The 14941-nt window shown below is 35.6% G+C and overlaps 2 protein-coding genes and 1 long non-coding RNA gene across 9 annotated transcripts in view; 1 reads left to right on the top strand and 2 right to left on the bottom strand.

Annotated features, from left to right (window-relative positions):
* Positions 1 to 14941, bottom strand: part of LOC144970857 (uncharacterized) — a 147430-nt gene that overhangs the window by 59919 nt on the left and 72570 nt on the right. The gene's annotated exons all lie outside the window — the stretch shown is intronic.
* LOC144970858 (uncharacterized) overlaps positions 1 to 14941 on the bottom strand; it is a 43668-nt gene that overhangs the window by 7497 nt on the left and 21230 nt on the right. Inside the window, exon 1 of one of the 4 annotated variants that reach the window (XM_078910959.1) lies at positions 11684 to 11819. The exons of 2 other annotated variants lie outside the window; for them this stretch is intronic. The gene's annotated coding sequence lies outside the window, so the exon portion shown is untranslated. Of the gene's footprint in view, positions 1 to 1427; positions 1819 to 11683; positions 11820 to 14941 lie in introns of those variants that run through there. One more of the 4 variants, XM_078910957.1, reaches the window with a different exon arrangement.
* Positions 1665 to 14941, top strand: part of LOC144970860 (uncharacterized) — a 22267-nt gene continuing 8990 nt past the window's right edge. Inside the window, exon 1 of one of the 3 annotated variants that reach the window (XR_013645036.1) lies at positions 1665 to 1845. This is a non-coding gene — a long non-coding RNA (uncharacterized LOC144970860). Of the gene's footprint in view, positions 1846 to 5704; positions 5841 to 14941 lie in introns of those variants that run through there. The other 2 variants (XR_013645037.1, XR_013645038.1) reach the window with 2 other exon arrangements.

Raw genomic sequence — 14941 nt, 5'->3', positions numbered from 1 at the left:
TATTTAATAATAATAATAATAATAATAATAATAATAATAATAATAATAATAATAATAATAATAATAATAATAATGAGGAGAAGTACGTAAAATAATCAGAATTGGGTGGGAAAGAAGAATACGGAGAGGAGGGTTACATCAATGCTATAAGAGCAGTTTGTTTCATGGCATGTGCAAATATAGTATAAAAACAAAGACAAAAATATCATAACTTATAGATCGTGGGCGATTGGCTGAGAAATTCACAACACTTCCATCCAGAAGTTTAACGGACCAACACACAAAACTATGTGTAACCTTAAAGGTTTATAGTCTGGTTAATACATTTTAGTGAGAATTACTCACAAACATGGATGGCAAAAGACAATAACAAAGCCCTGAGGTCATCTTCGTTCTATCTATACAGTAAAAAATAAAGGGCAAAATGTAAATGACCGAATATTCGAGAACACACCATTTACATCCGGCATTGTGCCTACACTTTACAGTAACGTTACAGTGGGGCTGCACGAAATGCTCATGATAACAACTATTTCAGAACCCGGATACAAATGCGGCCAGGGCTCCTTGCCTTTACTTAGTACTTTTATATAACTTGAAACTTTTCTTTGTTTCACTATGAAAATACATTTAGAGAAAAATAGGCGTGGTTGTTTTTACCACGTTCTTTTCTGACTTAAGATCACGTGATATTTGTTTTTATAAAATCAAACAAAATAAAATTTATTTTTCCTACTTTTGAACTTTTAAATATAGGTCTGTAATATTGTCATTGATATAATAAATATTTAATTACGATTAATGATATGCCAGCTTTCTTTCAATTTCCTTTCATCACTAAAGTCGAGTGAAGGAACAATTAAATTACAATATTCAAATGGCTTATAGTAATGAATCATAATCCCCGGTCAAAAATAAAATCATTAGAGAGAGAGAGAGAGAGAGAGAGAGAGAGAGAGAGAGAGAGAGAGAGAGAGAGAGAGAGCATCATTTCATATAATATGGCCTATTTATTTTGTATAAAAAATATGTAAGTGAGCAATTGAAGAGCAGTCACTCTGGTCTTGGGTAAAAATGTTGTAAATTATGATGTAACCCATGTAGAAAGTGCAAGTAAAACAAAAATCCATTTAAAGATATTTAGTCTTACTCGACAGAGGTTCGAACCTCACTCCTTCTAATCAAGAAACCTTTGAGATTCTATTTAAGAACAACTGGCCGGTTATCAAAACATATGAAGTCCGGTTTCTAATTGAAGGGCGGAGTTTTTATATGATTTTTTGCTTGTGTTGTTCGACTGAATTTCTATGACACTGTAACATTACACAACATTTCATGCTTGTAACAATATGGAACACGACTAGTATACGCAAAGTTATCATCAATTTGCATTTTTTTAAATGAATAATAAATACATGTCAACATACCAGTTAATTAATCCAAAAAGACAAACGTTTTTACGATCCGATCACATTTTTGAAGGATTGAATTTGCATATTTTTCTTTAAAAGAAGTATAATTTTTCTCTTCAATCATATAACACTCGGGTCCTATTGACAGTACAAAACATGGCTTTACAAGAACATCCTCCGTAGTTATTATGGTTAAAACACGGTCTACTTTAATCTTGTCGCTGTCTATCCACGAGGGTGACTGAGATTGTCTACCGTTGCGTCCGCGCTAAATAGCAGGGGTCCTACGTTGTTGATCTCTACATAGCCAAGCTTTGGTCCATATATCCGGACCGCCTTGTGTCACATTATTATCATCTCGGCTAAACATGGCAAATGACGTCCGTTGTATCCAATGGGCGACTGTGATTTCTATTTCCCGGATACAAATCAGGTGTGTCAGATAATTTTTGCAAAATATGTTATACAAGTTACTTTGCAGTCAGGATGAAGAAAATGAATGGTTTTAATGTTAAATCTACATCAGAAGATCATTGCATTAAATTGTTCCGTTAAGAAATGTCGATATTTTGAATTTTTTTTTTTTTTTTGAAATATGTTCTGTTATATGTTATTTGAATTTTGTCCAATTAAACTCGAAAACTTCCGTAAATCGATGACACACCAAAAGGTTTCAATAATTTGGCTTTAAAAGGCTGATCTGGCATTCTTTATAACGCTATCACTCCGCAGACTATGAACTTACTATTCCCGTCTATAATATTTTCTGTTTTTTCCTGCATTGATAATGGGAATCGGCTTAAATGCAAGCTCCAATTAGTTGCAATGATTTCTTGGAATCTGTTTGAAAAGAAGTCTTTTCCTAACTTGATTTCCTTGACAGTCAATTTCATACAGCCATCAGGCGTCAGCTTGAACCAAAATCAAAATCCTTCCTATAGATAGAATGCGCTTAGCCAAGGAGTTCACAACATTGCCATCCGGAAGTATAACGGACCAACACACAAACTCTGTGTAACCATGAACTTTTATAGTCTGGTTAATACAGTTTAGTGAGAACAACTCACAAACGCGGATGGCAAAAACAATAACAAAGGCCTGAGTGACGTCATCTGCATACTATCTATACCTCTAACCAAATACATATTTGAGAGATACGTTGCGCGTGAGAGCTACAATAATGGCCCAAAAAAAATTAATAAAATAAATAATAGAAGTACTGGATTCATAAATTAAGATAATAGGAATGTGTGCATTTGTCAGCCATCCGTTAACTGGTCAAGATAATTATTGCTCGACATTAATCAAACTCTGATCGAACACATACTATCAACTCTTCTTCTTCTTTTTCTTCTTCTTCTTCTTCTTCTTCTTCTTCTTCTTCTTCTTCTTCTTCTTCTTCTTCTTCTTCTTCTTCTTCTTCTTCTTCTCCTTCTCCTCCTCCTTCTTCTTCTTCTTCTACTACTTTTTCTCCCCTTATTTCCCCTCCTCCTCTCCCTCCTCCTCCTCCTCCGCCTCCTCCATGATCATCGTCACACCACCACCTCTCTTTCTCGTTTTTCTTCCACTTTCCTCTCCTCAGATACGATGCACATAGGTAGGAACAAAACAGACTTCAATTTCCATTTTACCATTAATCAAGTATCATTCGCTTATGAAATACCATTAGGAAATCAAATGTGATTAATCGGAAAGCAAAATATTGACATAAGAATATAAAATGTGTTATTAAGCGGTGGAGGCAAACCAGTCTACAACAGATCGTCTTGAATTTTTTCGTGAATACGTTGAACGAGGAGAGGAAAGTGGAAGAAGGACGAGGAAGAGGTGGTGGTGTGATGATGATCATGGAGGAGGACGAGGAGGAGGAGGGGGAGGAGGAGGAGGAGGAGAAGAAGAAGAAGAAGAAGAAGAAGAAGAAGAAGAAGAAGAAGAAGAAGAAGAAGAAGAAGAAGAAGAAGAAGAAGAAGAAGAAGAAAATGTCACTGCACTTTAATTGTGATCGTCCTTATTCTTACTTCGCAGCCCGCTGCCTCGTTGAAACTGCCACATATCTTCCCGAGAGAAAGGCAGCATTGCACAACTTCGGAAACAATAGATCGAGATTTCTGTGTAATTTTAAATGCTGTTTATTTTAACCAGTTAACTGCCGTACTCAGGAAAACTCGTATATTCACTTCGCGAAGTCCCAGGTTTGTGAGCGTTTGCCATGATGAGGGTCACCTAAATCGGTGGATATTTGAAGGACGCGTTTCTGGCCAAATTTTTTAATACGAGTTTTTCCAGAGTACGGCAGTAAAATGGTTAAGAGAATGTCTATTTATATCTCTCATAATCATGCATATTGTTGTAGTCTGAATTAAGTGCTTTGAGGGCGGAGTAAGTAATAATAGAATATAGGTGATGAGTGGTGAGGGTTGCCACTTTGGAATATCCAACATCAGATGATCGCAATTCCGATAAGTAGTAAGTATTACGCGAAAAATTTCAAGTTACTGACACGTTGAAGCGAGTGCGTAACACTTTCAATACCTAGATTATTTTGATGTGGGAGTTCTTGAATGTTTGTGTGTGTGTTTGTGTGTGTGTGAGAGAGAGAGAGAGAGAGAGAGAGAGAGAGAGAGAGAGAGAGATGTTTGTGTTTGCGCGGCTATGTGGTCTAGTGGTATGACACTCGCTTTCGGATCGGAAGGTCCTGGGTTCGAGCCTCGCTCGACGCATAGTTGAGTCCTTGGAAAAGACTCTTTACTCACATTCTCTCACCGTACTCAGGTGTAAAATGAGTACCTGGCCGTTAACAGCGTTGTCTTTATCCGAAAAATTGTAATATCGCCTAACAGGCGTCATGTCTCGTCCTATATGTTAAATGTTGTTGTTGACCAGGGACCCCTTGTAAAGCGCTTTGAGCACGTTAAGTGGATATTGCGCTATATAAAAGCTAAGTTTTATTTGTTTTGTTTTTTTTGTTGTTTTTTTTTTTCTTTTTTTTTTTTTTTTTTTTTTTTTGCTGCGTGTTGGTGTGTGATTGCAATTGTTTGTGTTGTCGATTTTATTTTCTGATTCATTGGCTGTTTTTTATTCTATTTTGCTTAGTTTTTACGACAACAACAAAAAAAACCCAACACATACAGGAAAAGGGCCTGCTTCTTTAAAATGGCATAAACATAAACATTTAAGTATCAATACTGAACTTCTGCAGTTTAAATGAGAGAGAACTATGCGGAGAGAATTCTACTTGGGAACTCTCATTTTTCAACGACATTCGACATTCTTCACATGATATATCTAAACATTCTGGTAATGATTGGGCGAGTGGTAAAATATAACATAAACTATATTCATAACATTTCCTTCAATCAATCGACACCTACACAATATTCTATAAATAAGACTTATAAAATGCGGCATAAATAATTTATTATTGTTATTATCACCTTCGTGTTAACTCGGGTCCAAAATCTTTCTCAAGTCCAGGTTTGAGAGGATTCTCTTTTTGCCAAAATGAGGGTCATTTAAATCGATCGATATTTGAAGGAAGAGTTTTCTGGTCAAAATGTTTAATCCGATTATGGCAGTTACTGGTTAAACAGCAACCATAAGAACATAATATTATAATTCCTTTGTTCAATTTGAGTGATGACTAAGTTACAGAATGTCGTTTTTAGAGCAGTGGATTATTTTATCTTTAACGTTGATGAGATGTGCTGTAGGCGTTGATTGTGACGATTATCCAATACTATAACTAATTAATCATAAAATGATATACGTCATAAATTATAGAACGACCTTAAATTTTTCTCACGCCCTGCTTGATGTGTAACCGTTTCAACAGACAGTGCAAAGTATAATATAGAATAAATTCTTTGGCCTAATAATAAATATTTACCGAGCAAGCATATGATGACATTATGTATTCTTGTTATCATCAATACGTCATTCTCTGACGGAAAAAAACAACTAATTTAGGTTCTAAGCGTCACAATTAATATGTGAAGGTCCAAGGTTCAAGTCCAACTCTAAGCGGCGCATAGTTGAGTCCTTGAAAAAGACTCTTTACTCACATTACCTTACCGTACTCATGTGTAAAATGAGTAGATGACAGTTCACAGTGTTGTCTTGATTGGAAAAAATGGATTAGATTTTAAACAACAGGCCCACCTCGACGGAGTAACATTTTGACATGACTGATCACATTTTACGTAGCACGAACGTTATGTAAATAGTGAATATGTTATATCCGGGACTATCTATCTACAATCTCGTGTTTCCTTGACACGTCGCCAGCCTGTGTTGTCAGTGTTGAATTAATAACAACGTCCTGTATTAGTCTATAGTCTATACGAGGGCCAGGCCAAGCTGGTATTTAATTTGACATTAGACAAGGAGCTCATCCCGATTTCTGCTGTCACAGTACAGGGTTTGTGCAAGGTAAACTACCTCATCCATTTCCTGAACATTTTTGATTTATCTTTGCGGAAAACTACTTTAGAGAGAGAGAGAGAGATGAGAGAGAGAGAGAGAGAGAGAGAGAGAGAGAGAGAGAGAAAGAGAGAGTAGGAAGAAGAGACTGTCTGCATGTTGTGATGTATTTCCATTTATCGTTATCATGTAATGGTAAAGTACATGTAATTAAACAGAAAAACTGCTATAGTTATGGGCTATAAATATCTACTATTATTATTTCCCTTTTCATCAATGCGCAATGGGTGAGGGTATGCCCTAAAGATCAGTACTCTCGTGATATTTTCAGCCATAGAAAATCATACGCAAATCCAGTCCATAAAAAAATCGTACAAGTGGTAAATTAAGTTCATTGCCTCTCTCTTGTGCCTTGGTTGAAACGTCGCCATCGGTAACTTATAGCCTGACACTGACCAAAAAATTACGTCAAAATGCCAGTCTTTGGCCACAAAAGAAAACAAATTGTGAGTTGTATTCAATAGTTCAACCAATGGGATCATTTGTTTCCTTGAGTTCTACTAACGACAACTCACAAGGCGGTGCAAAAACCAAATAATGGCGTCAAAATTCCAGTCTTTTTGTGTTTCAGTGTCGATGGCTACGGTTGAAATTACAATGAAGATTGGAACTGTGGTGATTTTTTTTTTCATGGCGACTAAGTAAAAAAAAAAGTAGTCCTTCAGAGCCAGCAGGCCCGTGGAGCCGGAGGTTATCCCGGTTTCTGTAGCGTGAAATAGGACAATTGCTTCCTATCCAAAGACTAAGACTCCAGTAAAAATAATACTAAAACAAGGACGTTAGGTCCATCTTTCCTGATTCATTTTGTGCAATCAGAAATTCCATTTTATCCTACTAATTAACATAAATAATGAAACGTTGCATTCATTGTGACATTTGTAATGACCATCAGCAGTTCAAAAGACTTTTAACAAAGGACTCTATTATAAATTATGTTATTGTCAAATACAATTTGATGAATAACACCGAAATCAAGTTAGGAAAATTTTGAAATATAATATTGCACACTAGGAAAAACATAACATGGTATGTTCTAGAACTTGAATCATTTACACGTGCAATTTCACATAAAAATATTTCGTTCCGGTGTTCTTATCTATGAAATATGATAGGTTTTTAAAAATTGAAGTAATTTACATGAAACAATACTTTGGCCGTTATTAAATGTTGTTCTGCTGAAAAAACTACCTGGTTTGGTTTAACGTAGAGATAAAGACAGCAAGACTACACATGGATTCATTTTCGTAATGAACGATGCTAAAATGTCGTGTATATATATAGAGCGAGAGAGAGAGAGAGAGAGAGAGAGAGAGAGAGAGAGAAAGAGAGAGAGAGAAAGACAGAGAGAGAGAGAAAGAGAGGGGAGAGAGAGAGAGAGTGAGAGAGAGAGAGTGAGAGAGAGTTTTGGAACACTGATATATTATTCTCACTAGATGCTCCAACTAGTCTTTCGACATGCTCGAATAAAAAATGCAGAAAGCGGAACTTGATCACAAACCCAACACTTTTCAGCACAACTCTTTAATCGTTAAAAAAAAACGACATCTTCACATTCAGATATGAGAAATCCATATGCAGTTGTGAAACTTAGAACCTAGCCTTTAGAAAATTCAGGGTTTTTGCTACTCTGAACCGTAATCACACTTTCCCAAACTATTTGACCTTCAATTTGCAACTCTGAAGACCCTTGGCGACGGATACAAACATTTTTATGATTTAATTTCATGGCCAAACTGCTGTAAAATTTAACTTAAAAGTCAAAATGAACTTTTTTTTTTCTTATTTTCTCTTTCTCTTTTGGAAGGGTCAAGAGGTGGGGGATTCTGTAATTTGTATTTGTGTGTGTGTGTGTGTGTGTGTGTGTGTGTGTGTGTGTGCGTGTGTGTGATTTTGCAGTTCATTTTGATGACTTTAAGAGTTTTGGACTGCTTTAAAGTTTAAACTTGTTTTCTGGTTTTTATTTGATTTATAATATATTTCTGGCACAGGTATTTCTATTTTCAATGTAAAAAATGTGAAATTCATTTCCAACAGGAAAATTATATATCAAGTTGACTACGATTTTCTAATTTAGGATGGACGTTCCATTTTTAGCGTCTAACTTGCCTTGTTAAGACTTGGACACTTGAAGCCTACAGATTTAATAATAAGGTGTGGTGTAATACTATCATCGTGACGAATAAATGATTTATTTAGTACTCGCATAACCGGATGCCTATCCCAAGGCGTTCTTGATGAAATTTTTATAAATAGGCACGTCAGAAGTATTCCGACGTCCGATTAATCAGAGACCACGATTGTAATTAAAGAAGGTGGTTAAGTACGGATGAGAGATCACTTCATTGATAGCTCACTTGGTTCAAAACCAAAGTTTTCTTAGGAAACATTCTTAAGTCATAGTCTGAAAATAACCCCAAAAAAGTACGTAAAATTATACTGCGACGATCACCAAAAGAGTGTGAACAGTGACAAACAATGGGATTATTTAACAATTTTACATAACGACAACTCAATTTTCACTTTCTTTTAGTAATTGTTACCTTGTAGTAATATACTTACAACATCCGCCAGCCGGAAATAATATACCAACACACAAAACTATGTGTAACTTTAAAGATTTATATTCTGACTGATATAATTTAGTGAGAACTAATCATTAAAATGGCTGTCTAAAAGCAATAACAAAGAGCGCTGAGTGACGCCAATATTTTTTCATTTAATGTTCGGGGGAGTGTCAGACTACAAGTTTGCGAAAGCATTGTCAAGTTGCTTTACAATTTAGTTCTCTTTGGCGCTCTTTTTCAAGACATTTATTGCATAACTTTTACCAAAACAAAATCAAAATAGTTCACTGGGCTCAGTTATGAATGAGGACCTGGCTTTGGGCTCTGGGATAATAGGGTTCAATAGTCGTGACGTCACTTCCATCGTTTTGACGCATAGTAACTTAGTAACTGGTTCTAAAATATCGGAACAATGGCGGACACCCTTGTGAAATACTTCTCCGACGAGCATAAAAGTGTATCCAGAGGAGAAAACCATTATAAATCTGATCATGTTTTGACTTTTATACATTCTGATCACATGACATGTGGAAAGATTCTTGCCAGAATGAAAAATAAAAAGTACAGATTTTCTTTGTTTAGAACCAAGCTGCTCGTTGCTGGGCGGACGTGACATTGTATTATTATTCACCTGGCGGGGAGAACATGTGAGAGCGACGTGCACTTATTCGCAGGTCTGATAACCTAATTAATTATGGGCCCATTGGTGTAATGGAAATCTCAAAATATAATGCAAAATATTGTCCGTTGCAATAATTTTTACTTAGATCCATAACTTAACTGCGTTCAGATGTCAGACCTGCATATATCTATGTGCACATTGGTGAAGTATTAAATAAAACCCATATTTTACAGTATTTGATACGATGCGAATAGATACAATTTTCACCTAACCGCATCGCATCAATTAACAAACTCTGGGGCCATCATATGAAACGACTCCACTAGAAACTCTTCCATTACTTAATGTGATAATATATCTAGTTTCAATTACTTAAGAATGCTAAGTGATACAATATAAATTAAGTATGTAGGAATTAGGACATGTAAGACATTGTCATACAGGATTTAAATAATTCAAAGTGATGCGAAGCTTGCTAGAAGCCGTGTTGACTGTATAAATTAATGAACAAAAACGAAAAGACCTTCGAAATAGAACAAATTATCAAACACGGAACGATTCGGGCTAAAACTCCTTCATCAGCCAATATAAAAAAAAATAAAAAAGACATTTACATCATTAGATTATTAGAAGACTGTTGCCAACATTGTTGTAAACAAGACTTTTTCTGGGGAAAATGCTGAAAAAGGCGGATAAGGACGGAGAGAGTCAAAAAGAATTTCAATAGAATGTTTGAACCAACTTTTACACAATGCATGCCTTTGATCTTGGGATTAACCCCCCCCCCCCCCCCCCCCCAACAAAAAAAAAATCCTTATTTTGAATTATTTGAATAGGACTTTTTCTTGGAAAATGCTGAAAAAAAAAGTTGAAAGGAGAAAGTCAAAATGCATCTCTATAACAAATTATTTGGACGGTATTCGGGACAAATGGGAGGTCCCATCATTTTTAGAACAAAAATTATGTGACTAATTGTCTTAAGAAGGTATTTGTCGGGATGGAATTTAGGACTAGACGTTGAATTTCAAGTCAAACTGAGAATATAGGATTACAAACTTATTTAGAGAAAATATAATTGTGACCTTTATATAGCGCAATACACACTAAACATGCTCTAAGAGCTTCACTAGGGGCTTAATCCCCCAGCCAACAGTAACACTTAATAGTAGGACGAGACATGACACATGTAAGGTGAATTACAATTCTTCCGACAGAGACAACGCTGTTAATGGTCAGGTACCTACTTGTTTTACACCTGAATACGGTGAGAATTTGAGTAAAGAGCCTTATCCTAAGGACTCGACTATGCTCAAACAATACTATAGGTACTCTTTCACAACTGAGTCGAGTCAAAATCCACTCCCTAACATATAAAATAATTTCTCGAAAAAAAATTATATCCCCTCTAAAGCAAAACGGAAAGGGGGGGGGCGTAGGGAATAGTCCAATTTGATTAAGAAACCATTGTAGAACATTTGGCATAACAATCTTTCAGTAAAGAATATAATCGTTTACTTCCCTTTGTATAATTGTTTATTCAAGACAACAGAGGATGTGAAATTTGAGTGAGGGCTCTTAAAAACGCGGACCTAGTGAGGCAATGAATTAATGACACGATTTGTTTTATTATTCATTCATATAAATCACTTTAAATTTTGTCTACATTTATAAAGCGCAGGGGGAGAAAATGAGAATGTCATACACAGCCACTAAATAGCCATGTTATAATAATAAATAATGAAAGATAGAGGGGTAAGCACTGCGTTTTCAGAAGAAGAAAAAATCGCAAAAGTATTGAATATCTTAATACTAATTTTAAAAACCAAATTATCTGGGTGGTGTTAAGTTAGGAATACATTTTCAAAAGTAAAAAATGTGAAAATCAGTATTGAAGAAAAATCGAATCTTCCGTTTAATTCATAAAGACGTATGGGCGTTTCAGGTTTCTCTTTAGCAAGATAGAGTGAAGGATGAACAGCTTGCACGGTTGTGAGAAGACAGTACAGGAATAGCGAAATGAGAAGACAGATGAGCAGGCAGTGGATTTTCTTATTTCAAACTGTGATCAAAACCATTGTTGTCATCTACAATGCATGAAAATGATGTCAAATGATTTGTAATCTCTTAAACAAGACAAAACATTCAAAGACTTTTCAATTTTATGGGAACAATTCTTTTACAGTTGTGTTTTTTCATGTAATTAGTTTGCTGTATCATTTCATACGTGCGTGTATTTACAAGTACAATAACTGATCGTAAATGATGGGCTTGATACTAGGTGCACATATTATTAGCAAGTCTGACAACCGAACGCAATTACAGGCTTGATTTATCGCTGTTGAAATGGACAATATTATTTGCATTGGCTTGAGAGTAGTATTTCCATTACAACAATAAGCCCATAACAATTTGGGTTATTAGACCTGCATATAAGTATACGTCGGGTTGTTACCATCATTGCTACAGGGAGCAATAACATTAAACTTTAATTAAAGATATTTTTTTCCAATTTAAACAAAGTAACCATCCACATAATATAACTAAACGCATATCTTGATCTTTTATTACTAAGGAACTGATGGAAAGTCTAAAAGACAAACTCTTACCTAGTCAAAGCAGGAAAGCCACCGCTCCAGTCTACTGCAAGTCTACAAATAATGGCAATTAAAGAATTCGATTCGTTTTATCAACCACCTCGTGCACCCACATGACAATGATTTTTATAAGGCATTATATAACGTTATCGGCAAGGCCGGATAAACGATGCAGGATCTTAATTCTGAATTGCATTGACCCGCCGCCCATATATATCCGGGTTGATGAAGTTCGGAAATGGTAGTAGGCAAGTATCCATCGCCGTAGGATCGCAGTAGTTACAATGTAAGATAAATTATATAGTGCTACTTTCTTCGCGTGATTGGAACAGTCAAGTATAAGTGCAGGAAGAAGGGTGCATGGAGGTTTGTGTAAATGCAAATTGTACTTCGATACTGATTACCTCGTGTGAAGGTTGGGCTGGACTACGGCCTGGATTTTGAGTGACAGAAAGAATGTTATCAACCGAAAAAAATGTTATACAAGAAAAAAACGTTATACAATATGACTTATCTGTAGGCGTTAATAATATAGATTGAACGAAGTTGACGTCATTCAAATTTTGGCTTATTGTGTTTAGCCAGCCATGTTTAGTAGTTCTAACTAAATTGAATTGATCCACATAAACAATCAAGGTTACACGACATAGTTTCGTGTGTTGTTACGTTATACCCGACTGGCGAATGTTGTATGCTTTTTGGATGAGCGCAAAGCATCAAAACTGTTCGTTTTAAATAAAATATTTCAAGGAAATAAAGTTTGTAAAGAAGTGCCAAAACAAAAATATAATAAAACACAAAATTAGCGCCGATTAGCCATGCGTCCGTATTCTTTTGGGGGTGTGTGGTTAAACTCGTATTATCCAATTATTGAAATCGAAACTTCCCGATTTCTCCAAATACTTCAATGAGACATTTTATTGAGTTTACATAATCAAAATGTTACCTACTGCCGACTGTTTTCCGGGAATCTTAATGTGAAAATCTCTTGTTTTGACATTCCATTCACCAGAAATATAATATAAATTAGTTGTTGACTATCCCAGTCACTTTGAAAACTCAAGGGAATCTCGTGAGATCCCCACTCCTTTCACGTATTATTATTATTATTATTATTATTATATAAACACATACATGTATGCACACATATACGCTCATGAAGGTACATAAATTATACGGTATTTCCGTGTGTTCATTACTGTCACAAAAATAATATAATACTCTCTCTCTCTCTCTCTCTCTCTCTCTCTCTCTCTCTCTCTCTCTCTCCTCTCTCTCTCTCTCTCTATTTATATAATATATATATATATATATATATATATATATGTGTGTGTGTTATTATTATATATATATATATATATATATATATATTTTAATACACACTCTCTCTCTTTATATAATATATATATGTGTGTATTATATATATAATAATATAAAGAGAGAGAGAGAGAGAGCGAGAGAGAGAGAGAGAGAGAGAGAGAGAGAGAGAGAGTAGGTATTATATTTCAAAATTATTTCACGAAATTTAAAAAACGAACTTTCATAATTTATACTGTATAGGCTTTTTACGAGTGAGTTCACTTGATGCTTTGTGGGGTTTCCCCCCTTAATTCTAGACGTTTCTAAATGCGTCTTTGAAATACTGTAATACGGATATTGTATATCAGATTGTAAATAAAACGCCTGTGGGTGATTGCGTCATCTCGTTTCACACATAATCCAATGAATGGAGGGTTAAAATAAATGAGAATGCTATTCCATTCAACCGAATACAACTTGCGTTGGGGGGTAGGGGGTAGGGGGGGGGAGAGAGAGAGAGAGAGAGAGAGAGAGAGAGAGAGAGAGAGAGAGAGAGAGAGAGAGATATTACATGTTGGTTACGTGGTATGAATTATAGAGGAATTTAGTTGGCTGGGATGCATTTCATGCTGTTTGTTTTTTTCTTTCTGTTAAAGATAGGTCTAATTAAAAATGGAAATAAATAAAAGTTAATGAGCAGAAAGTGAAAACTAATTTTACATTATCCAAACAATTCTTACGCCAAAAAAAAACCCCACCTTTTAAGAAATTGCAAATTATCATAATTAAGAACCAGTGCCTCCACCTCTTACCCCCACCCCACCCGGGCCAAAAAAGAAATAGAGATTGAAAAAGAATTAGAAACATTTTAAAAAAGAAAGAAATCAAACCAAAATATAGACCAAAAATGATAAAGACAAAGTGATATAAAGCAAGCCAAACGAAATCTAAGCACACATGCAGAGAGAGAGAGAGAGAGAGAGAGAGAGAGAGTGAGATAGAGAGATAGAGAGAGAGGGGGGGGGGGGAAGGGAGAGGGTGGGAGGGAGAGGTCATTTTTACCCATTGATATTTGGAGTACAATCTGTCAGGCCAAGAAAAATGAAAAGAAAGCAGTGTTTTTCTATGCATATCAGCGTTGACCAATCACATCAAGGATTAACTTCTTTCCGGAACTGACTTTTAAAACTCGTTAAGACACGTTTTCCTTCTTCCGAGAAGACTAGAATTTTGTTCTTAATAATCATTCAGTGATTTAAAAAGGAAAATACGTGTCTCGTTTCGCCTCATAGAAAGATAAACTTAAATTAGCCTTACATTTCATTATAAGAACAAAAATACAACATTTTTTCATTTTTTCTTTGGTTTGGTTAAGATCCCCCCCTCCCCCCCCCCTACCAATTTGCCTGCCAATAATATATTCACAACCGCTGTGTACATATATGCAGGTCTGACATCCGAACCCATTTATGGGCCTAGAGTAGCAGTGTTGTAATGGACAATATTTTGCTTCATTTTTTGAGATGTCCATTACAATACTGAGCCCTTAAGAAACTGGGCTATCAGACCTGCAAATAAGTGCACGTCGTTTACACCCTTTCATATAATATAGCAAGAGAGAGAGCCGAACGCATTTATGGGCTTAATTTACAACATTGTTGCAAAGGAGAGAATATTCCCATTACAATAATGAGCTCATAAACATTTCGGACCTACAAATAAATACACACCAGAGACAGTCAATTAATGTCCGAGATCACACACACTGATACAAAATATGAGTGAGTGTCGCTGGGATTCGATTCTGAACGGTCTTGTCCGAGTGGTATTGGCTACCTGTAGAGCGTCACGTAATCTGTTGTTGCTGTGCGTGTAGCTAAAATACTCGCAACATTCACCAACCGGATATATATTATGTAACCTTTAACGTTTATAGTCTGATTGATATAAACTTAGAGAGAACTAATCGCC

This window comes from Berghia stephanieae, chromosome 4, assembly GCF_034508935.2.
Source record: "Berghia stephanieae isolate SIO BIC M18660-M18661 chromosome 4, UCSD_Bste_1.3, whole genome shotgun sequence".
Lineage (NCBI taxonomy): Eukaryota > Metazoa > Mollusca > Gastropoda > Nudibranchia > Aeolidiidae > Berghia > Berghia stephanieae.
The sequence above is the reverse complement of the archived record's forward strand: the minus strand, read 5'-3'. Positions and strand labels throughout refer to the sequence as shown.